The 24,966-nt window shown below is 34.8% G+C and overlaps 1 long non-coding RNA gene across 19 annotated transcripts in view; it reads left to right on the forward strand.

Moving 5' to 3' along the window:
- Window positions 1–24,966, forward strand: part of LOC147833056 (uncharacterized) — a 449,341-nt gene that overhangs the window by 23,562 nt on the left and 400,813 nt on the right. For 14 of the 19 annotated variants that reach the window (XR_015513263.1, XR_015513252.1, XR_015513255.1 and 11 more), the window contains exon 2: window positions 5,914–6,042. The exons of 3 other annotated variants lie outside the window; for them this stretch is intronic. This is a non-coding gene — a long non-coding RNA (uncharacterized LOC147833056). Of the gene's footprint in view, window positions 1–5,913; window positions 6,043–6,609; window positions 8,118–14,269; window positions 14,960–24,966 lie in introns of those variants that run through there. 2 more of the 19 variants (XR_015513267.1, XR_015513269.1) reach the window with 2 other exon arrangements.

The following is a 24,966-nucleotide window of genomic DNA, read 5'->3' on the forward strand; positions in this document are numbered from 1 at the left end:
GAGCGTGATGTCATTCATTGTGATGCAGAACCCAGAGAGAGCGCCACACACAAGTGACAAGCCCTATATGAGTTTTATATCCTTATAAAAATCTCTCTCTCTCTCTCGCTTTGTCTCTTTGCCTGTCTCTTTGTCTCTCTCTCACACTCACACAAACGCTACGCACACTTTCACACACTCTTTTCACTCCTTTCGATGTAATTCTTCCAGATTACTACAGCAGGGGGCAGTCTGGCATCCGCACGGATCCCTGGCACTGGCACTGGCTCATTGGCTTCCTGAGATGCCTGTTAGTGTTCGTGCATGTATGTGTGTGTGTTGCTGTGTGAATGTTTCTGTGCGAAGGGCAGTAAGAGGCCACTCCAGCCATACTTCTATACTTCAGCATACTTCACCTATGCATCGTTCCAAGAGAACAGCTTTGGAGACAGAATGAGAGATGTGCTGTACTTTGGTCTTGTTCATGCTCGAAAGCAGAAAGACGTAACCAATGGTTACTAAATGAAACAATGTATAGTGCTTGTATGCATGTTCTCTTTTGAGGGGGTTATTTTAATTAGTTTTGCTGTAATTAAATAAGACTTTAGTTTTTTTTCACTGCAGTCAGTGCAGAACACTTGTTACGACAGTATATGTACTTATGTTTACTACTATTTATATTTTTGTAGTTTTTATTTATTGTATTATTATTATTATCATTATTATTATTATGAATATTGTCCTTAATACGTCTATTAATATACATTTTTTTATTTAACATCTTTTAACAATTGTGTCGACAAAAACAATATATATATATATATATATATATATATATATATATATATATATATATATATATATATATATATATATTAGATAATATTAATTATATAATAACAACTATTATTATTATTATTTTTATTATTATAATTATTATTATTATTATTTTTGTTGTTATTTAACATTTTAACATGTCAGGCAAAAACATGTATAATTTAGATAATAATAATAATAATAATAATAATAATAACAACAACTGCTATTATGAATATTATTATGATTATTATGATTATTATTTTTTTTATTATTTAACGTTTTAACAAATGTGTCTGCCAAAAACAATATGCATATATAATTTAAATAACAACAACTACAATAATAATAATAGTAATAATAATAATAATAATAATAATAATAATAATAATAATAATAATGACAACAACAGCTATTATTATTGTTATTTTTATTAATATTATTATTTTATTTATTTATTTTTGGGTAGTGCAAATTGGTACTTTGTGTGCCACAGTAATAAATGTCTTGCATCCCAATATTAACATCAATCAGATAATTAACATAAAAAATTATATTTTTTAAAACAAATTGCTTTACAATATGGTTTCATTATTTAATATAGTTACAGTACTAACAATATCTAATAACGAACAACACTAATAATGAACTAACATAAACAGCAAAAAGTCCAATGCACTCGAAAAAAGTCACTGTAATGCATATTTCACTATATTCAGTAATATAAAGTTGGGCTGCACGATATTAGAAAAATATATTTTGTATTTCTGGGATTTATATATTGCTATCAATACAGTTTCACCAGATGAATTAAACAGCTCTGTTTGGAAACAATGTATTAATTTTTAATCGGTTGCCTTGATTTTGTTGGGAAACAAATCATGCATGAAATAAACAGTGCTTTATCGTTTTTATGGTAAAGTCAAATTCAGATACAGAAAAAAAAAAAAAAAATAAAAATATATATATATATATATATATATAGCAAACTTAAAATAACACTGCAAAAACTTTACTGTTAAAACAGTTAAAATAAAATTATTTTCTTTTGAATATTGTGTTTGAGTCCTTTTAGTGCTTAAAACACTTTTACTCCATTAAGGTTAAAGTAACTCCACAAATGTTGTGTATTTTGAACTTTGGCTATATAATTCTAATATAACACATATATATTCCTAACTCAACATTGTGGATCCTGATATGTGATTATTGCATATGTCCACATTGCAATATCAATGCTTAAACAAGCCCTAATATAAAGTATTTAAGTCACATCATTTTTGTTTATCTTTATGTATCCCTCACCCAAAGAGCATGGACACGTTAATTACCCCTGAAGCACTTTTTGTTTGATTTTAAATAAACTAACATTCTAATGCATTAAAATCCTAATTTTTGCTTGATAACATAAATGAATGGACTGTGAGTTAATGTCACTGATTAACTTCATTTTCATTAACTTGAATAAGTGCTGTAATAAATGAATTCTTTCATTTATTTATTCATGTTAGTAAATAAAGTAACTTACATTGTCTAATGTAACCTTATTGTAAAGTGTTGCCAAATTATTTGTTACTAGTTCTATTCAAAGTATATAAAAAGTAAATAAATGTAGGATATCAAAAGTTTAGATTTTCAAAGCTCAACTTTGAGTTAGATTTCAAGTTTTTAAATTCATTTTCTTGATCACAGTGATTTAGAAAGGGTTATGAGTTTTTAGTCTTGCCTTCTGTCGAAATGTAACTTACTGTAGTCATTTAAATGGTGGGCATATCTTGCATCCTCTCACCTGTAATAACCTTTTCAACAAAGCTTTTTCTTGTACTATGACTCATATTATGAGAAGCAATAGATGATGTTAATATACTAATCAGCCCTAGTTCACCTGTCGTGGGTAATGTTCAGTGCTGACGGCAGTTTAATGCACACACACACACACACACACACACACACGGATGTGGTGGGAGGCAGCGTGTGTGCTCTTAGTAACTGTGTCAGTGGAGCTCACAGCAGTCAAAGGCCAGATAAAATACTGTAACCTCATCATTACAAACCATATTCTCTTTAAAAGTCCTCCTTTTTTATATCGCATCATGAATATTTCATGCTGTGATATCTGGGCCAATTAGGTGTCATATCCTCTGTCTGAGAGTTCTTTATCTTTTTCTATTTTCTTCTCATCTCTGCCTGCCGGTAGCTGTATTTAAGAGGCAAGTGTGTCACTCAGTATGTAAAAACACAAAACGAGCAGAAAATAACACAAAATGCTCTGCTCCGTATAGAGGGGGTTTTAAAGGATGTGATTTTGGGGTGTCATTATGCTAGAAAAATATGAACTGGGAAAAGGGCTCCCACCTGGAAAATTCAAGCTGCTAAAGTGGAGTCGCAAGGTGGAAGCTGGGTATCAGGTCACAAAAACACAATTATTAACGTTGCACAGTAGCATTACACAGGCTTCTTGTGCACTGCCTTAGTTCTTTCTTTCTGTACTGCTCCATTCTTTTTATATATACCGTAATGGGCCTTTTTTTGCCAATATTGTATTTAAAAATACTATGTTAATATTATGTAAAGCTTTAGTAATTGTTTGTTAATACTTGATAAATAATAAGAATATTAAAGATGGATCTTTTAGTGGTGCAATGTTATTAACTTTATAACTGAATAAATCAAATAAATTAAGCACACTTTTTTTTAAACAACACACCACTGTGCATTTAACAATCATTTTGCAAGTTTTTTATGTTTGATGATGGCTTATTATTTGCTTTTAAAGAGATAGTTCATCCAAAAATGTAAATTTCCTGTTAACTTGTCTAGGGTTGCAACTAACGATTATTTTAATAATCGATTAATCTGTTGACTTTTTTTTCGATTAATCGATAAATCAGAAAAAAAGAAAGAAAAGAAAAGCATTAATTTCCAACCGTTTATTTAAAAAAAGCTCATCCCCTAGCTGTTATAATAATAATAATAATAATACTAATAATAATAAACTATATAATTTTGTCCTGTTTTCAAACCAAATATCTAAATATTTTTAAGTCAGGACACATACTAGACACTTGGAATAGCATAAGAAATTGTCTTATTTTCTGATTAAAAAAACACCTCAAAATTAAGTGATTGTTTGCTTACAACAAGTTAAATTATTTGCAAATTGGGTAAGAAAAATAATTTTAATGAGCTATAATCTCAAACAGAAGTTTTACCAGATCACACAAACGAGTAAATGATCGTGATCTATAACGTGGCAGAACACACAGGATTCAGCACGTAAATTCACTAGTTACTCCCCAAATACATGCAAGTGACTTGTGAACCTAAATAAAAGTAGATTCAACTTTATAGTTACTTTCCCTATGTGTAATGTGTATCTGATTTGAATAAAACACATCAGCAAATTATTTCTAAATGGATTGTTAGACTTCCGTGTGTGTTTTACAAACTCTTAGAAATATTTGTTTTACTAGTACTTAGACATGTATTTGCATGTCTAAAATATAAACTAAGCATTAGGCGGTTAAAACGCTGCACGATTAACATTTTAGATGAGTAATCTGAAGTGCCTCTTTGGTCACTGCATTAAAAGGCACGGCTTGTTTTACGAGGTAGAATAGAACAGGTAGAAATAGAATAGATAGAAATATTCCCGTATTATCGATGTGCTGTTTTTTTTCATAATACATCTATTAATGCTTCTGAAGTGGCAGACACCATCATCCCACTCGTCCACGCTTTCCTGTTTGTGTTTTACATTTTTTTTTTATTGTGGGCGTTCCGCATAGTTCAGTTGCACAATTCTGATTGGGCAGAATGAAAGTGTGGGCACTCAATTGGTTAGTAAGACTGTCACCCACAGACACCATGCACGCTTTTGCTCTGGGTGGGGGAAATTTAATACATATTTTACAGTATATCGCAGCCTCTTGTGATTTGGCTAATCGCAACATTTTAAATCGCGTCTGCGATTTGACTTTGATTAATCGCATAGCCTTACTTCAGGCCATCTAAGATGTAGTTTCTTTAGTATAACAGTACATATTTATGTAGCTTGAAGTATGCACTATGAGCGTCTTGTCACATAATAACATTTTTGCGGTATCTCTCTGTGGTAAACAAACTCAAGTGCCTCAACTCATGTGATTTTGCACTTGTGTATATATCATTATGCAAGAAGATGCTTGTAGTGCTTGCTTTATAGAGCCATTTGGCCACTCTGGATTACAGGTAAAAAAGTTGTAATGTTTGTTGCACCGACTGGTCTTTTGTTTAATAAGACCTAAGTGCATTGTTAAGAGCCACTGTTAATAATTATGGTTTGTTTTGAAAATGTTTTTTTTAAGACTATGGCACACACTGACCTCTGTTATTTCAGTACCAGTGGAGAATGGTTTAAGTTACAAAATTTCTAAAGAAAAAAAAAGTCACCTACATCTTTGATGACCTGATGGTGAGTAAATGGAAATTTCTGTGTGTTTTTTTAAAACACTGGAAATTTACATTTTACACCATCACTTTAAGAGTGTTTATACTTGTAGTTGAGCTCTCATTTGATGCAGACTATAAATGAAAATGATGTATTTAGTCCAGGTTTAGAGGTTCACTCTGGGAATGTTCAGAACGGCATTTGTATGGTTTATTTGTTGCAACTGATGCTGAACAAAAAAGTGGGGTGTGATGGGCTAAACATGTTTGTCGTTCAAGCATGATTGTGTTTTATTTCACTTTTTCTCATGAAGATCTTATAAAGTGTATAAAAGAGTCAAAACAGCCACAGGAATTCATTCGTGTCACTCATGAATGAAGATTTTGTTGCAAGGAGATCCATTATTGGTGCCAGTATTAAACCATGGGCAACATTATGACCCTGTCAAGAAAAAAAGGACATGTGTTTTTCTTAATTAGTTGCTTATGACATTGTACTGTTCCTAGTTTAATTAGGTGTCTATACTTTCAAATGTTTGGAAGCAATTTGACCAATACAAGACCAATACAAAAATGTGCATTTAAATGTTTTGTGTGGCGATAGGCATGAGACATGATGTAACCAAAACTGTTGCTTTTTGTTAACTTATATTGTTCCAGACAACTTGTAATTTTGAGTTTTCCTACTAGGAAATAATGTCTAGAACGCTGCTAGACATCTGACCTGTGAACTCGGGGCAGATGGAAGGACCCTGGACCTCAGCAAGATGCGTCATTTGACATCACTTCACAGATGACGGCTAGTTCTGTCTCAGTTAGGTTAGTGCACCTTACAGCATGTTAAATATGTTCCAGACACAATTGAAGCTGGGAATTTCAGCAGTGGGATGTCTTACTTCTGACCTCAATGTGATCTAGTCAAATACACATCACATTTGCATTTTTACCACGCGAGATGCGTTTCATAACTTTTTATGCTGTGTTTTAGACGTTATTTCTAAACAGCTGTTCTTTGAATACATCTAAAGAAAAACAAGCAAACATATATTGCACTATAATGAAATCATCTCACTAATAACCTTTTTTAGTAGAGCTCCTAGTCATTTTGTACTGTAAATAAACTTGAAAGTTTATTTTGTTTCACATGAGATAGATCTAAACTCTGTGTTTTTGACAAATTATATAGTTGTGTATAATTCTGAATGGCAATTTGCTATTTTGCATTCAAGTTGATGCACTTTACACTTACATGCACATTAAGGAAATTATATTTTATTTAAGAACAGTTTTGTTTAAAAGCTTATGCACTTAGGCTGCATTTACACTGCATGGTTCAAGTGACCCAATGATTTATTTATTTTTTCCCTTCTTTCCCATGTTGAACAGATCGGATATGACCCATGTCAATCACATGGATTTCAATTTACTCAAATCAGATTCAGGCCTTGTTCCAATCTGTGTCCTCATGTTTGCAGTGTAAGCAGGTAGATCTGCCAATGTGAGTAGCACGTACATTAAAAACTGTTGCAAATGACGTCAACTTCGAATTTTTTATATTAGAACAGACTTTAGCAGATTCCCAAACCTTAAATCTCATATACTAGGATAAAAAAAGCTTTTGTATTGTCTTGTAGCAGAAGTATTTAAGCATGTTAACGAAAGAGAGAGAGCGTGCAATATCCAGCACGTGAACAATATAGGTTAAACTAAAACTGTTGCATGCATCACCCCATGGAAATGACATTAAGATGCCTACTAGTTTTAAAAAGCCTAGATTTCAAGAGTTCACACTTAGCTGATGATTGATTATAAAGCATCTTTGGCATGCTGTCTAGGGGGAGAGCCCTGAGCTCATAATGTCCTCTAGCCCAGTGCTCCCTCCCATTTGCAGGGTAAGAGAGCAGTTTGAGTTCAGGTAAGTCTCGAGAACTGCTTTTTTAATCGCTAATGACAAATTAGGGATTGCTACAGAGAGATATACTGCTGCTTAAGAGCTCACTTATGGTGCCAATTTGGTTTGGTCAATTCATCTATGGCGCAAGTTTTTGGACAGTGGGAGGAAACCAGAGACCCTGGGGAAAACCCACACAAGCACAGGGAGTACATGTAAACTCCGCACAGATACGTCGACTGGCCTGTTAGAGACTTGGACCAGTGATGTTCTTGCTGTGAGACAGTAGTGCTAACCACTGGGCTGCCGTGCAGCCCTATTGAGGAAAAGAAAGGACGAGTAGAGGAGGAAGGGGATTCTTTAAGCCGAAGATGTCTCATGTAAGAAACTCTGGTTATTTTTAAGCAGTTAGGAAACATCCGATTGGTGATTCATTAGTTAATGCAGGACCAGCTGCGGTCAATCATAAGCATGTGATCCTCTTGAAATTAGTTTGTAAATAAACTTTACTAAAAGAAGATGCCAAAGGAGAACTTTTCTTTCATGGAGAAAAATGGAGAATGGAGGGAAAAAAAGCGCTCATTTATTATCCATTGTCAGTCAGCGCCCGCTATTGTTTTATTTCCTGGTCATTGCGTCTTTGCTGTGTGCAAAGTAAATGCAGACAATCGGATACAAATCATGTCTAAAAGATACTGTGAGCGGGTTGTTAAAAAAACAAATGCAGTCACAAAATCGGAATTGACCAATATCTGCAGTGTAAATGCAACTCGTCATTTCATTTCAATAAAAGATGCAAATGCAATGCTTGATCTGGTTTATATTTGCTTATTGTACACTCTTGAGAGTATAGCCGACAGTACAATACTTTTATCTTTAACATTAAGAATTGCCTTATAGAATTTGAATAAAATTGGAATTTAGTTTTTTGTAAGAAAGAAATTCGAATTTAGTTTTCCAGCCATATTATCAGCCTTAGTACACTTTAAAAATATATTTGCTTAAAAAAAAAACACCTTAATATTAGAGTTAAAGTGTTTTAAGGAAGTACAGACAAGTTAACCGCTGTGGTGTTAATCAGCTTTCTGTACATGCTGTTACAGTAGCTCATTAGGCTGGTAACATTGATATGTATTAACAGATCAAAACAAATTATTCAAAGTGTATGGAAGTATGGAAGTTCTTTCCTCTGGTGGGAAATTGAATCCAGGGAGCCGCTTGACATTATTTAGAAGCAATTATTTTAGAAAGCTGCATAAATACCTCTAATTTACTGCTGAAGGAGGTGCGTTTTTTATTGTAAACACACTCTTAAATGATCTCTTTGAGATTGTGCGAGTGACGCCCTTTTTTTGCAAGTCGAGAAAGACAAAAGGGTTAATGCGAATGACTCTGAAGAGATTCATTTTCTTAAGGTTATTTCTAAGAGAGTCTGTGGTCATGCAATGTCTTTGAAGACTTTAAAACTCTTCTGTATAATTGAAATATGCAATGTCAGTGCTTTAAATTATGACAGTACGGGGTTGTATATTTCACTGATTATTGTTAGATTTGCAAACAAATAAGAACTACAAAAAATTATTTTCTGCAGGAATATACAAGCATGCATATATGCATTTTTATTCAAACAAATAAGCACAAGCACACATGTATATGTGGTTTTCCGGATGTTAACAGTCAGTGACAGAGGTGGCAGATCTGGGTACTAGACTTAGTGCACGGATCCAAAGCAAACGCCCCACCGCCCAGGCCTGCTCTGGAAACTGGATCAGGGGAAAGTGTCGCGTTTAATTATGCTCCTTGCTTCAGCTCAGCGTGGAACCATCTGCCACTGCGAAATATGACTTTAATAAAGAGAGAATTTTCCAGTGCATAATTTAGTGGTAATGGCCGGACAGTTATGTTACAGTCATACATTAATGCGTGTGAAAAGCACGCTGAGTTGGAGACAGAAAGGTTTGGAAGGGATTTTGGTGATGTACTGTGACATCTCACAAACATCTCATTCACTACGTCTATTTGTTGCTGTTCATGGCCCTTAGTGGTGTTTTGTACGGTGTTAGAATAGGGTTCAGTTGTTTTTTTGTTGCATTTTTCAACTTTAGCAGAGCTGGACTTATTAAAAATGTCTAAAATTTTTATTAATTTGATATAATATTTTTGTATGCAAATGTTAGTACATACCATTTTTATAGGTTAATTTTCAATAATTACCTTATAAATATTAAATGTGTAGAAATAAATGTATGTCATGATTTAGTGTTATGAACATAGAGTGCTCAGCATAATTAAGTTCATTCCATTTTGAAAATGAATATTTTTATCCATTTCTCAATGAATATAGGCAATGTATTTTGGTGCATTTGAACAAAACAGATTTATTAAACAGATATATTTATTAAAATAATATTTATTCCCCAAACATCTTTAGAAATTGAAAGATAATACAATTAAATTCAAGCAAAATATTGCATAAAAACGACAACCTCAGAATGTCAACATTTTTAAATATATATATTTTGTTTTTCTTGATTTTTCCTCTTTTAATTTTTAATTTAATAATTTTTCTCTAACATATAAATTTGGGTGTACTAATTTTTGGACCGGTATCGTAGCTTATTTTGTTGGATAAGCTCCAGATTTGGCTTCAGTACTGACTAATCTAATGTATATGCACAAATATAAGATTGTATAGCCTCCTATTAAAAATATGCGAGAAGTGTACTTGTATGTGGTGAGCACTGTATTAGTCAAAATTAAACGACATGTTCTGATTAAAATATACGGAAAAATTTGTGATCAAGCTAAATTGTTTTTAATTATATTACCTTGCTGACAATTGGTTAACCTAGATTTTAATACCAATATAAATAAATGGAGAAATCTGTATTAACTTGAATGATAAAGTAGCCTTTAAATACACCAATCAATTATTATTATTCTTGTCCTCAGTCTAAAACATTATTGCCACATACAGTTGAAATCAGAATTATTAAACCCCCTTTGAATTTTTTTCTTTTTTAAATAATTTCCTTGCTCTGTTAAACATCATTTGGGAAATTTCAGAGTATGTCTAATAATATTTATTTCTTCTGGAGAAAGTCTTATTTGTTATTTCATCTAGAATAAAAGCAGTTTTTAATAAAAAAAAAAAAAATGTAAGGTCAAAATTTTTAGCCCCTTTAAGCTATATATTTTTTTCCGATAGTTTACAGAATAAACATTTTTTATAGAATAACTTGCCCAATTAACCAACTCTGCCTAGTTAACCTAATTAACATAGTTAAGCCTTTAAATGTCACTATAAGCTGTACAGAAGTGTCTTGAAAAATATCTAGTAAAATATTATTTACTGTCATCATGACAAAGATAAAATAAATAAGTTATTAGAAATAAGCTATTAAAATTATTATGTTGAGAAATGTGATAAAAAAATAAGCAGTGGGGCTAATAATTCAGGGGGTTTAATAATTTTGTCTTCAACTTTACATGTTACATTAAAAATAAAGAAGGAAACAACACAAAATCTTCTAGCTGTATTCGACTTGTATTGTTTGACCCTTGCATATGTGGTCCTCTGCATAAAACTAATGACTGCATAGAAAAAAAGAGAGAATTCTCATACTCTGAGTGATCTATTACTTAAACTTGCACATTAGAGATGGCATGAGACCAAAGTTCTACCTATTTAAAAAAAAAAAAAAAAAAACCTTAACAATCAGTCTGATTACAGCTCGTACCTTGGACAGTCTGAAGAGATGAATAAATTGTGTTCCTTCAATCATGTTTTTCATTTATTACAGACAGTTCCTGGGCCAGATTTGGTTTATTTAAACCTCACGTGAATAGCACTGATTCCTCAATCAGAATCCCTGCTCTCGACGACTTTCTCAATGCTAAACCCCCCACATCCCCACACCCAAAAAGCCACCCCTGTCTCCGAGCTCCTGCGCCACACCAATGCCTTTACATGTTTCACATATCCCTTTTATTGCAAATTATTGAGGTTTTTTATTGCTATTCATAAAAAAAAGCATATTTCCCTTTATCTGCAATTTACGGTGAAGCTTTTGGCGCAATTTCCGATACTCGAGTTTTATTTCCTGACATTAGCGTGCTATTTTGTGGGATTGAAGGCATTTTTTTTTCGCCCTCTATTCACTTGACTGCAAGGACCTTTCAGCTGACGTCGGGGGCGGAGGGACACGCACACAAAGACCAACAGCTGCAGCCACTCCGCGCTCCCGGTACCCCCTGTCATATTCGGGGCCTCAGAGCATCGCTAGCCCGGCTCGCTGAAGAGCACGTTTGCAGGCAGAGCAGTCATTCACAAGCGAACAATGCTCCTTATTAGTGCCTCTCCGTCACAGTTTTGTCACCACCGTGGTGATGTAGGATGTCTATTGATTAGGCACAAGCACCGAAAATTGTGTTGTTTTGTCAGGAACGCGGTTGTGTTTGTCTTGCGGTGTGTTTTCGTCTTGAATTTGCATATAAATGAAACCATATACTAATGTATGCATGTAGACATGATCTATGCATAAAAGCATGCTAGCGTACAACCTCGCGCACACACGTGCACGCTGTCAGGATGTGTCACGAACAGGAAGACAACACATTGTCATTGAAGGTGTAAAAAGCATGTGAGAAACAATGTGTCATGCGATCCCATTTTCAGACTTAACAACGTCTCCTTTTGTTTGGGAACATACTTTAGTCGGTTCACACGTCAAGTTTCAATGGCAGAAAACCTTCTTGTAAGGTTTTTAGCGGCAAAACCAATCTTGTCATTTGAAATGATTCTCACCCCTGTGCCAAAAATGATGCCAGTTGCACACAAGTGTAACGCTAATGACATTGCAAACCATTCACATGTAGTTTGTAACATGGTTTTCACAGTGCATTGCATACAAAGCAGCTCCATAAAAAACCCCCTGAGCAAGCCAAAGGCAACATATGTGAGTTTTATTATTATTTTAATTGGTAAAGTACTCAAATATTGTTATTGTATGGTCTGCTTTGTGTGTTATTGACTAATATTATTTATTTATAAATGTGGCTGTTATTTTTTTTTGGCATATGCACTATTGTTACACTGAATGATGTGTCTTGGATGTCTTGTGTAAATCATGTATGATGCATTAAATCATGTAAATTAAATGTGTTACTCTATCATTATAAAACACAATTTCATTTTTCTTCCTCTTAAAAGAACTTAATAGCAACAGCACAACAAACCCATATAGGCATGTTTGATAAGAAACACAGCACATATTTTAAGGACAACACATACACCATAATACACAAATACACTTCATTAAACGTGAACACCACCTATAGTTAGGCCCACACGGAATCTGCGCACACAGAAATCCATAGATTTCTGCAGATGTTTAGCCCATCATTTAGTCTATGTATTTACTTGTGTAAATGTGTGTAAATTTAGATTTCAGTTTTTAAATATTATTGTTATATTATACTAATGGTAATATTAAAATGTTCAATTGATTTATTTACAAAACAGTTTGTAAAGTCTTTTAGTACATAATTTATATGAGAGACTTGCTTTTTCCAGATAAGTGGATCTAATTGGATTTGCATTGTAAACATTAAATAAAATTTTATTTTTTTTCATATAAAGTTTTTAGTTATGATACTCCTAAAATCATCCGCAGAATTTTTTTTTTTTTTTTCAAAATTCTCAGCAGAAATAGCAAAAAACATCCACTGATTCTGTCTGGCCAATGTTATATAACTGCAGGTTTATTTGTTTATATATATTAACTGTTAAAAGCTATTAGTTACTAGTTTTTTTGTAAAAGTTATAAGTACATAATAAAGTTATCATAACTTATAACCTGAACTTTTCTAAATTTGATTGTAATGCAATAATGTGCACTTTTCTTTGAAAGCTCTTTTAAAACAATAATTATTGTGAAAAGCACTATCTAGTCAGAACAGAAACCAGCTTGAAACAATTCTGTCTGTGTGGTTCTCTATTAAGCAATCGCTAGATTTGTTATTGTATATATTTTTGATAACTTTATTGCACCATATTGAGTAAAAAAGCATTTTTTGAGAAACGAAGGTAGCACGCAATGCATCCAAACACTGGCGAATACTTCCAAAATTGCTCAGTAGATTAATAAACTTGCTTTATTTTTAATCACTTCTTTCATTGTTTTGTCCCATTTGAGATTCAATGTCATATAGGCCTACGTTTGTTTTACGCTGCATTAAAATGTTAATGTCAGTTAATGCTTTTATTAACACAAACAATTTATTTTAAACATAATTATTCATCTTTGTTAACATTAGGTAATGTTATTTTATTTAAGTTACTTTCGTTCATGTTAACTCACAGAGCATTAACTAATGTCAACAACTTTAGACATTAATAATCCATTAGTAAATGTAGACATGATTAATTAGTGCATAGATTCATACCCATTTAATGTTAGTAAATACATTAACCAATGCACCGTTATGATAAACTGTTACCAAATGTTGTAGATAACCCAAGATGATGTACATTTTACTATTCAATTTAACAGATGTCAGGTTTAGTCATTGTCATACAAAAGTATTATGTAGACTTGTAATGTGTAAGCTTTGAACTCCACATATAAGTACGCTCAGAAACAGTCCACCTGAGATTGGTCTTGGTATAATTATGAACACAGGTAAATGCCACCTTACTCAATGTTGAAAATGGATTCAGACATGCCGCTGGCTTTCCTTATGATTCACTTTAAGTTCACTGATCCAGTCCAGCCTGTCCTGTGGGCATGTTGAAGCAGGCGTTTACTGTCCCCGTGGGGTCGGATCTCTCTCTCTCTTTGCCCCTTAGCCCTCTAGCCAGCAGCCCCGTAGCACCAGGCAAAATATCGCTTTAGCTTAACTGATGAAAGCAGTGCCCCCATCTCATAGCATTAACTTGTTTATCTTTAGCAGAAGCCAAAAAAAAAAAAACTTTCAAGCTCCATTGCTCATTCTGTGCGAGAGAGATAGACGAAGAGACACGCGAAAACAAAAGGCAGCCACTGAAATTTGCATGGTGCTCAATTATACATTAGCGAACATCACTTGGCAATCTGTTCATATCAATTTAATTGGATTTTAATACTGCCTCTGATCTTGTTTTCTAATTAACAGCAGCGGCTGGCAATAAAGCAGAACCATGCACCCAGCAACACCTTTGATCCTGGCCATATGGAGTTCCTTAGAGCTCATTGGAGAAAAAAAAAAACCCAGTCACCTAAATATGAGCCCATGACAAGCCCGGTGGAAAGCGGGTGGGGGCGGATCAGGGCAGGAGCGGGTGCCCGGGAGTGAGGCGGTGCGGCAGGCTGAAGGCGAGATAAGTGTGACCCCCAGATGGCCGGATATCGCTGCTGCTAACGCTTCCATTGATTAATTTCTCTCCTGATTGGTTGTGATTACTGATAAATAAAACATGATCTCGGAATCGGATGCAAATCAGCTCCTGAGCTTTAGGGAAATGTTGATTGCTTTTTCAAATCTGTTTATTTCCACCCTTGTTGCCCTTAACTTTGAATTTGACGTGGGACTTTGAGAGCGTGTTTTCATCTCGCGCTTTCATGCTAGAAGAGCGGGGATTTAAACCCTCAAAGACGGCGCGAATAGCGACGGGGAAAGTTCAATGTTTTGACCATTGGTTCTGGGGGAAATCAAACATTTTGGCCACTGGAGGAATGTCTGATGTATTGTAAACACGCCGACTAGCGCTTGATGTTTGATAATGCGTGGCAGCGTTTGCAAGAGTTACCCGATCGTTTCTGTTGTAACGTAATTAATGATATGAAAAGATTTTCATTTTTTAGATATGTTTGTGTCGTTGTTTATTATTTGCTCGCTTGTTTATATGTGCTCGACGGCCTCGGAAACTTATAAATAATGCATTGATGATATAAATTAAAAACGTTTTAAGTCCCTAAAACAGATTTCCTGCTAAAACACTATTTTCTCCGCCAGAGAGAGTCTTATTCTGTCTTCATTATAAGCCGCACAACAAATCTGACGATCCTGCAGTCTAATGATACAATGTTTCATATTAACATGCTATCAGAATTCATTTACCACACTCCGTCCAAAACATTTTGACAGGCCTCATCTAGATCTTTCCATCGCATTCCAAGCAGCGCCACCTAACGATCCTCAAGCGCTGCCAATATTCCCTGATGAAGAGAGACAGGGGGAAACGGTTAGGCCCCACCTCACCATTTAGATTCCTAATTGTTATTAATGCTCCTGATCAAAACACACTGATCCAGCAGTGTGTGTGAGTGAGAGAGAGACGGGGAAAAAAAAGGATGCCAATGCTGCAGTCTTGTCGTTTTTTTTCTTCTTCTCTCTTTTCCCCTCCACCCTCCTCTCTGAAGCAGACAATTGAGGGGGAAAATGACAGAAGAAGAAGAAGAAGAAGGAGGTGGAGAGAGAAATCTGCTGTGCGTCAGACAGTCCATGGAGGAATTAGAGAGCATGGCTGATTCACCGTCCCCTAGAAGCGGGGGTGTTAATTTGGAAATCTAGGACTGGTATGTGGAGAATGCTAATTTGTAATTAGGAAGATTAACTAAATCTGGGGAATAGAGAAGATTATTGACTTATATAATAAAATCAACAATGCTGCCCTGGTTAAATAATCATCGCCTAAAATCACACGTTCCAAATGCGCTGGGCAGGTTACGCAGCGTGCCAGCATGGGAGCTTTGATCCGTACCATCCAAAAATAACAGCGCAAGATAACCGGGGATAATATCTCCATCAGACCAGGCCCGTTAATATCGCTAAGTAGATAGCTTGTGATTGGAAATGTTATTGTAATTATGGGCGTCAAAATCTGGTCCTGGGAGTACAACTTGAGATTTCGATCATTACATTGAGATGATGGTGTCCAACTGTTCAGGATGGCAAATTAACACACTTGTATGCATGTAAAGTAGCAACACTGAGAACGATAGTAGATTGCATGTATGAAAATAGCTTAAAATGCATCAGCACGGAAGGCAGAATTAGAAGTGTTTAAGTATAATTTTCTGACTGAGCAATGCTTTTTGCGTTCCATCTTTTGCATTAACTATTTTTTTGTTTAAGAATTTTTAGATTATTTTTACCACATTATTATTATTATTATTATTATTATTATTATTATCATTATTATTGTATGTTGGTCAGACTTGAACTCTGGTTCAATAATTTTACATTAGGATTAATATTAGGACTGGCGAATTAAAATCGATATTGATATTTTTGACCAAACACCATTGTCAATATCATTGTAAAGATTGGGTATGTAGCTTCGGTATGAAGCGCCATAGTTTTATTTAAATGTGGCTGCTAAGTGCGCACTTTGGAAGGATTGTCAATAATCTCGGAGTGTAAGTTTATCATTTCCAATGGAGGTGCGACTTGTAGCATTTTCTAGGTACACTTAGTTAGGAAACATCTGAACTTTTCCGAGTGTATCGATCTGCTTCACACTTTGTATGGAATATACACATTTCAGGAATAATGGTAGACTAATTACCTGAGACAAACACAGCGCATCCTAACACTGCAGTGCTTTTTACTTTATTCCATAAATTTGTATCAGAGATGCAGCAATGATTTGTCTCTTTGTCATCCTCTGAAAGATTGGTCACCTTGTTACGAGAGACTCCAAGAGAAAATGGTGAATGAAAGCATGCACTCGCGCTTGTCACTTCAGGTCTGAATAACAAGTGTTGTATAGCAGCAGTGAGGAGATTGTAAATAAAAAAGGATGTTGCCATAGTGGCTTTTTGGTTTCTTTTCTTATGCATCCCAGCCACTAGCTCCCCATCTGAAAGATTTTTTTAGCATAGGGGCTAATGTAGTTATTCAGCTTTGTACTTGAATAATGATGGTTGGTTCCTTCACTTGAAAGCTCAGATTGGATTATCATAATTTGTTTTGTTTTCAGAGTTTGAGTTTTACTGTATTATTGTTATTGACAGCTTACAGATGTTGATCTATCTTACTTGCACACACTTTGTAACATTTTATTTGACGAGCTTTAACACTTATGTTTATTTTATTATAAAGAGGTCGGATATTTTGTTTAAATATTTTTGTTTTTGACAATTAAATCTATTTGCCTTAGTAATGTTGGTAAATTAAATAAAAAAATCCTAATATTGCTAAATGTATTGTTAAAAAATCTTTACTATTTATTGATATCGATTGATATGAATAGTATTGTGATAATTTATTCATTTATTTTTTACAATATCACCCAGCCTTAGTTAATATTCAAACTAAACATGAAAGAAGCTCCCGTTTAGAATACTGTGCGAAAGAATGTTGAAAGGGAAAAGTTTCATTTGATGAAAGTTTGTTTACACGTGCTCTGTTGCTTCCCTCCAGTCTTCTGTTTTCATCATTTTGTGGTTAAAAAAATGTTAGAGACATTGTTTAAAATCAAAAATCTTCCTCAAATAACCTTTATGCAAAGGCGTCTGGCAAACACTGCCGTAGGACAACATGAGACATACAGTGAGATCACCATCAGCGCAAACAACTGTGCTGCATCTGGCAGCTCATTTTTAACTCAATGCATAAATCTGCATTCAAATCTCGAATTCCTCCTCAAATTATTGGGCGCACAGGTATTGGTAATATTAGAAGCTCGAAATTGAGCAGTTTACATTTGATGAAGAACAAAAAAATAACCCTTCTTTCAAAACAAACCCTTGGCAATTGGGAAGATGATCTCTTAATATGAGATGTCACAAGGAAATGCATTACAGGCAATGTATATGTGTGTGCTTAAGATGTGTGACATGGTGTTAAAGTTTAAATTTAGAAAGCAATGACTTTTTTTTTTGTCATGCACTTTTTGCTGTTTATTTATAATGAAACTTCACAACAAACTGCCAGTTCCAAAACCATATGCATATATTCATATTGTCTTGCAACTTGTCATACACTAAAAAAAACACAGCTATTAGAGCCTGAATGCATGGAATGAATTCCAGTTCAATTAAAGTCTCTGCTGTATCTGTTTAGCATGTTATTTCCATCTTCGGTTATTATTTATTTTTAATTAAAAAACACTTTTGTTACCCATTACAGAAATATTCAGTAAAATATCATATGTAAATATATCTTTAAAAGCTCTTTATTGCATTCAGTGGCATCATGATCTTTTGAATATTTCATGCGTGGAAAAAAAACATGGTAGTAAATAAGCAATATTCCAGAAATGCAAGGTTTTGCGCAATAACTTAATTTGAAAGAATTTGTTTATTTATTTGAAAATATTTGCTAATAGTAAGGAAATATGTCTGTTATTGTCATTCATACATATCAAGGATCGGGTTATTGACATATTAATTACTTCTGCTTACAAAGAAAAATATTTTCCATATCATTTATGTTGCTGACATGAAAAAATAAAATAAAATAAATAAAATACTCAAGTGGTGTGACTGGTAGCTTTGAAATTGATTGGACTAGTGACACTTTCCTGGCCATAAAAATGTGTGTAAAAATCCCATAGGTTTTCTTTGAAAGAAGGAAACAATGGTATAATAGGCCTGGAATAACATATAGACTTAAGGGTGGACTAATGGACACTCAAACCACTAAAAAACCTTAGCTTCTTGAATAATCGCTTACTTAACTGTGCAGTTTTCATTTATATATTTGTTTATTACTACTAGAAAAAGACGAGACGCCCCATTTACGGTGTCATAAAGTTATGAAATATATAGACATTATATTACTTGCCAGTGAGTGCTGTTTCAGATTGCTTTTGTGAAAAAAAAATAGCCAAAATAGACTTGAGTATTTGGATTTAGATGTTTAAACTTGTATTGTAACATATTTGTGTGTACTAATTAGGGCTGCATGATATTGGAAAAATCTGATGTGCTAAATATATTTTATTTTTCTGTTATTACATATTGTGCTATGAATACAGTTTCACAACATACTTTGAATAGCTCTGTTTGACAATTTCCTAGCGAGTCTTAACAGTATTCAGATACAGAAATTAAATAATCACAACGAATAAAAAAAAATCTTTCTTTGCTTTGTCTCATTTTTAGTCAAATATCAAACAAGTAAAAATATTGTTTTGTTTTCACCATCAGAATAAATGAGTAAAAATTAAGAGTTTTTCCTTAATACAAGGAAAATAATCTTTTTTGCATTGAAGTGTAGATATTTGGACCAGAATCATGACAAAAATGAGTAAGAAAAACATTTTTGCATAAACCATATACATTCTGTAATAATACAGTAATTAAATACAATTCTGTAGCTCATGGTCAACTATAATTCACACTCAACATTGCATATCTTGTAATGTGACTAATGTGGATGCACACATTGCAATATCAATGCTGAGACAACATATTGTACAGCCCTATAGTACTAATCTAAATGTATGTACTGTAAGAATAAGTGACCATACTTTGTTTTTCTATGTTCAAATGATTAAAAAAAGCTGAAATATGCTAAATAAACTTAAATTATAAAGATTTAAAGTTACAGCTAAGTCAAATTTTGGGTTTGATGCTATACTTAAATATTTTTTTAGTAGATCATCAAATGATTCTAAATGTGCTTATAGCATTTTTTTTTTAATAAAAACTGTTAAATTTATTAAATATTTTTGTGAATGTCTCTTTTTATTTCATAGTACTAGAAAAAAGGTAGTTATTATTCTTTGCTTATTCTAATGCATGACAAACAATATTACATTTTTATTGTTTTGATGCCTGAAACCTTCTTTCTCTCTTTGACCCAAATACTTGTTTGTGTATATGATGCATTACAGATGTTCAGTGGTTTGTTGTTCAATGGGTTTTTGATTGACTAGCCTTTGGATGTTTGGGTCAGCCTTGATTGGTGTCGAGATTTGATCCTACAACCCTTGAATACACGATAGGTCACGCGTCGGGCAGCCGGCGACAGCTCTCGGAGCAGGTTCGGAGGTCCTTGGCCCTCACCCCGTTCCCGTTCACCCCCAGCTCTGCGCAGTACGGCGTCTGACAGCTCAGTCAGCTGACGCCCGACGTGTTTCTCATTAAGCTCTCATCCCTAATCCTCCAGGCCCCGTTTGAAAAGCCATCCACACCTCTTCCGTCCAAGACACAGCAAGCCTGTTTGTTAGAAGATGCAGCTGCCTCCCTTTCTCCTTCGCTCGCTTTTTCTCTTTCCCTCGCTTTTCATAAATGAATATGCCACTCTTGACACTAAAGACTTAACATCAAATGAGCTTGGGAATCTACTTCCACAGTTTAACTGCCCATTCCAGAAGCTTTGTTTTCAAAGGCAAGGAAGTGGAATTCACAGGCATAAAGTTCTCTTTGTTCTTCTGCCCTCTGGCCCTCTGAGCCCGTGCGGACGCTACCACGGGGAGAAGCCCAGATCAAAAAATCACCCCGCAAAAAGAGCTGTTACCTGGCCCCCGATGATGCCCCCTGGCATTCACAATTAAATCAGTCAGGCTGGAAATTTCCTTGTAACGTCAATCAAAATTATTTTCTCTGGCATGGTCGCTTTCTTAAAGGCATGCCGCTGTTAGTCTAAGGGGGGCTGTCCACTTAATTCAAAGCTCTTTATTCGAATCAGGCTAAAGAGGAAGAGCTGGCGGAGAGGGTCGTATCCTCCAGCATGCAGTTGTCTCAGAAAATAATGTGGCATCAAGAAAAAAAAAACATAGAGAGGGGGACTATTTAAATAATATGCTGGACATATTCTAGTCTGAGGAACATAAGAGGATTGGTCTAATACCAGGAAAGACAGCTCTCGCTGCCCTTGGTGGCCTGTTCTGTTCCTGGAACGCCACTTAATAAGATGGTTGAAGGTAGGATATATTGACCAGGAGGGTGAGTGCTTGCATCAAAAGACTTTCAGCACACACAACTAATGAGATATCTGGGTCTTGGTCATTTAGCCTAGAATAAAAAAAGGGAAGATGAGTGACAGATTGATGGAATGAATGGCAGATCAGTGACTTTTTGTCCTAGCTTACCATTTTAACGAGCCATGTTGACCATCGGAAAGGAAAGTGCGATATTAAGCAGAAAAAAATTGAGTGTGACAACCTGCTTTAAAGCTTAAAAAACCTCAACAATCGCCTTTGTGTACTTACTGGAGGGCCACAGCTATTGTTCTGTTATCTTTGCTTCTGGAGGTATAAATCATGGCTTGTCATTCTCCGGTTTTCATTTTCTACTTCAGCTGAATCTTAGGAACTCGAAACATGGTTTTCCTAATGCTTTGTGTTTTAGAAGGCTGTATTGTTACCTGATGTAGACAATGGTGGTTTGTCATGTTTTCAGATAGTTACTTTTTTTTTTTCTTTGTGTACTGCTACTCTTAAAAATGTGCGTGCGACTGATTGTGCATGCGTGTTAGGGTATGTATGTTTGGTATGCAGATATGAATGCATGTATGCAGTCAGAAGTGTGCGAGAGTGTGTTTGTGTGCTACCGAGTTGATCTTAGAATCACTTTTTTTATTGTTTTCCAGGGAGTTCAAGATCATTTTACTTAAGGTTAAATTTAAATGTAAAAATTATACCATTTTGTAGACATAATTCCTAATATTAATGTTGTTTATTCAGTGAACATTAAAACAGTAAATATTTTTTGTAGGTACTTGTAAACTCTGAATGAATCTGTATCAAGGTAGTTTTTAAGTAATTGTATTACTGTTATACTCTATTACTATTATTAGGTCGTAAACCTAATAAAGTACACCTGGTAAAACCAGAACTTTTATATATATAAAAAAGTATTTAAACCTTTTTTTCTTATAAAGAATGCATGGGGAAAATGTAAATAATTTAGGACTTCTAGAATACTGTAGATCTTGAAAATAGATGATGATAATTATTGTTTTTATTAATATTATTACTGCTGTTTTGAATGTTTAGTTTTTTGCAAAAATGTAGGCCTATTATTATTTGCTTTTGATTGGATATTCTTTTTTTGAATACTTAACCAGTGCTTTCCAAAGTGTATATACTTGTCCGGTAGAGGTACATTAAGGCTACAGTGACTTTAGTTTAGAAGTAGGCCTAAAATTAATGCAATAATTGTGTACAAATACCCAGACTAGACCTGCAGTGAAATATGCTCAGTGACCGAGGATATCAAACCAGTTCATAAATAAGCTTAAAATGCTTCTTTGTACCTTTTTTTTTATAATTCAAAGATGGTCTATCACTGACATCAACCACAATAAAAGTTTAGATGAATTGAAGCTAGTTTTATTACACACAAACATAATGAGTGGTACACCACTGAGTGGTACAGTATGGTACAGTTCGTTAAACTTTTATGTCTGTTTCCACTGTCAAAAGGTAGCTAAAAACAAACTTACCGCTTTTTGTTTAACCATATCTGTTTTGTGAGAAGTGCCGTACAGCTTTATTTTGATATTTTCTTGAGCGAGAATGACGTCAAATGAAACTTTGTCGTACACCATACCCACCAGCGGCAGTGGAGATGCTAGCCTGATAAAGGTGACCCGTACCAACCCATACCATACCGTACTGTACCACAATGTGGAAACAGTCGATAAGTGACCTAGGCAGTTTCACAAAAACATTGCTAGTGATAATGAAGTGTTTGTGGCCAGATTTGGACATGGCTCTGTAAAAGCAAACTGGCTTCAATAATAATATTTAATAATAATAATAATAATTATTATTATTATTGCTTACATTTATATAGTGCTTTTGTAGACACCAAGCGCTTTACACATTGTAAGGGAATCTTCTCATCCACCACCAGTGTGCAGCATCCACTTAGATGACGCGACGACAGCCATATTGTGCCAGACCGCACATAGCACACCAGCTGATTTTTCACGACCTCAGAAAGTCGGGACCTCGGTTTAACGCCTCATCCGAAGGACATCGCTCACTGAGCAGTATAGAGTTCCCTTCACTAAACTGGGGTGTTAGGACCCACACAGACTGCAGGTTGAGCGCCACACTAATACTTCTTCTGGCATAGACATTGCTTTTCCGTGTGATCTCCAATCCAGGTACTAACCGGGCACAGCCCTGCTTCATTTCAGTGGGCGACCATCTGAGATTTGTAGAGAGCTAGCTGCCGGGTTATCATTTATTTATCATCGCAGTTTCTACTTTGACATAAAATGGTTTGCATTAAAAAGCATTTGGCAACAGATTTTCCATTTAGCTCATTTTCCATTGGCTCAACAGTTTGTTTGGTTTAGTCGAATGTAAAGTTAACTAGAGGCTTCCAAGTGAAAAATTTAAAAAAGATTAAAAATTACTTCCATTTATAAGAAGAGGAAAAGTCATTAAAGCTGTCATATTCATTTAATGACAAAGAAAGTTGCCTTGTGACCTTCTTTTCGCAAAAGAATAGTCTGTGAAGTTTTGGTGGAAAAGTCGAATTGTGCACCAACTTTGCACCAAACAGAATGATCAAAAAAACATCAAAAAAAGTCACTTCATTGCCAAGCGTCCCGCACTTCAGCAGGAGACTTCCCGAATTGGCAGTGTGAATGTAAGGAAAGAGGGGAGCATCGCTTTGTGGGAGCCCTTCGGTCAGAATTTGAGGCGAGAGCATCCGAGAGGCAGATCGTGACCCTCCCTAGATGATTAATACGCAGATCTCGGAGGACTATGGAAATGTTGGTCCCCAGTCTGGCGAAGGATTTCTATATAAAAGCAATCCAACAATCCTTCACCAATGAGGGAGTGTTAATTAGAAGTCACTTTATTGTGCATTGTTCTGTGTTTCTGATCCAAGTTCCAAAGGATCCAAAACTAAATTCTGGCATGAGTGTGGTCAGAGTGAGGTCAAAAGCTCTTTTATCATTGATTCTCAAGTGGGAGAAAAAGATAAAAGATCACACTAAGTGCATTTAATTAAGCATCTACATTTTCTGAACATTGTTTATTCAAAGCATCATGTTTTAAGGTATTATTCAGTGTGTCTGTAATATCGCATAAAAGACGTGCAAGTAAAGCACCAATGAGTCAAAAAGAGCAAAATTGTCACTTCCTGATTAACTGGTGCCAATTATCAAAAATGAAAACTTAATTTTCTGCTGTAGATGAAGCTGCGTGAATCTTTTTTTTTTTTTTTTTGCACCAAGACAAATGCCGACACACAATGAACTTGTGTTGGTGTTTAGAGGTATTAGACATGGCGCGCAAATACTAGTAACAGTTGTGGAGGTGATTAATAATATAATAACACTAATACTGAAATGATTAGGCATTTTAGAAAGTCCAAAACAACATTTCAGATGTTTTACAATGTGCCTGCTGGTTTGTCCATTCACAGACATTTTTATCCGCTTGTTAAGTGGTGACGTGTTTGTGACGTATGTAATACTGTTTCCGGGTCCAAGCCGCCACTCATTTGAGTGAAGAAATCAATCGTTTATGATCCCGTTTTATTCCTATCACACATTAAAATTAATTTTATATAGAATCATAGTGTACACAACAATCTCTGGGCTTGCTGCATAAGAAATACCAAAAATGTAACAATTTATACAAAAACAATCACTTTCTGACCATTGCATATTAGCCATGGACATATAAACTGCGATCGTGATTTTTGAAACTTGCGCTTGCCCAAATAGACACTACCACACCATCCCACTTTTCTTCCTCCGACACTCCCCCCCCCCCTAAACAGAGCTGGACACGCCCACTTTTCTGACTTTTTCCAAAGTAGAACGAGGGGGTTTCATGGCCCTTTTATGTTGTTTCAGCAGGGTGTTTTCACACCTCTATTTTGGGAAAAAGTCAGAAAAGTGGGCGTGTCCAGCTCTGTTTAGGGGGGAGTGTCGGAGGAAGAAAT

The sequence above is a fragment of the Danio rerio genome, chromosome 17 (genome assembly GCF_052040795.2).
Source record: "Danio rerio strain M-AB ecotype USA chromosome 17, GRCz13ab, whole genome shotgun sequence".
NCBI classification, from domain to species: Eukaryota; Metazoa; Chordata; class Actinopteri; order Cypriniformes; family Danionidae; genus Danio; species Danio rerio.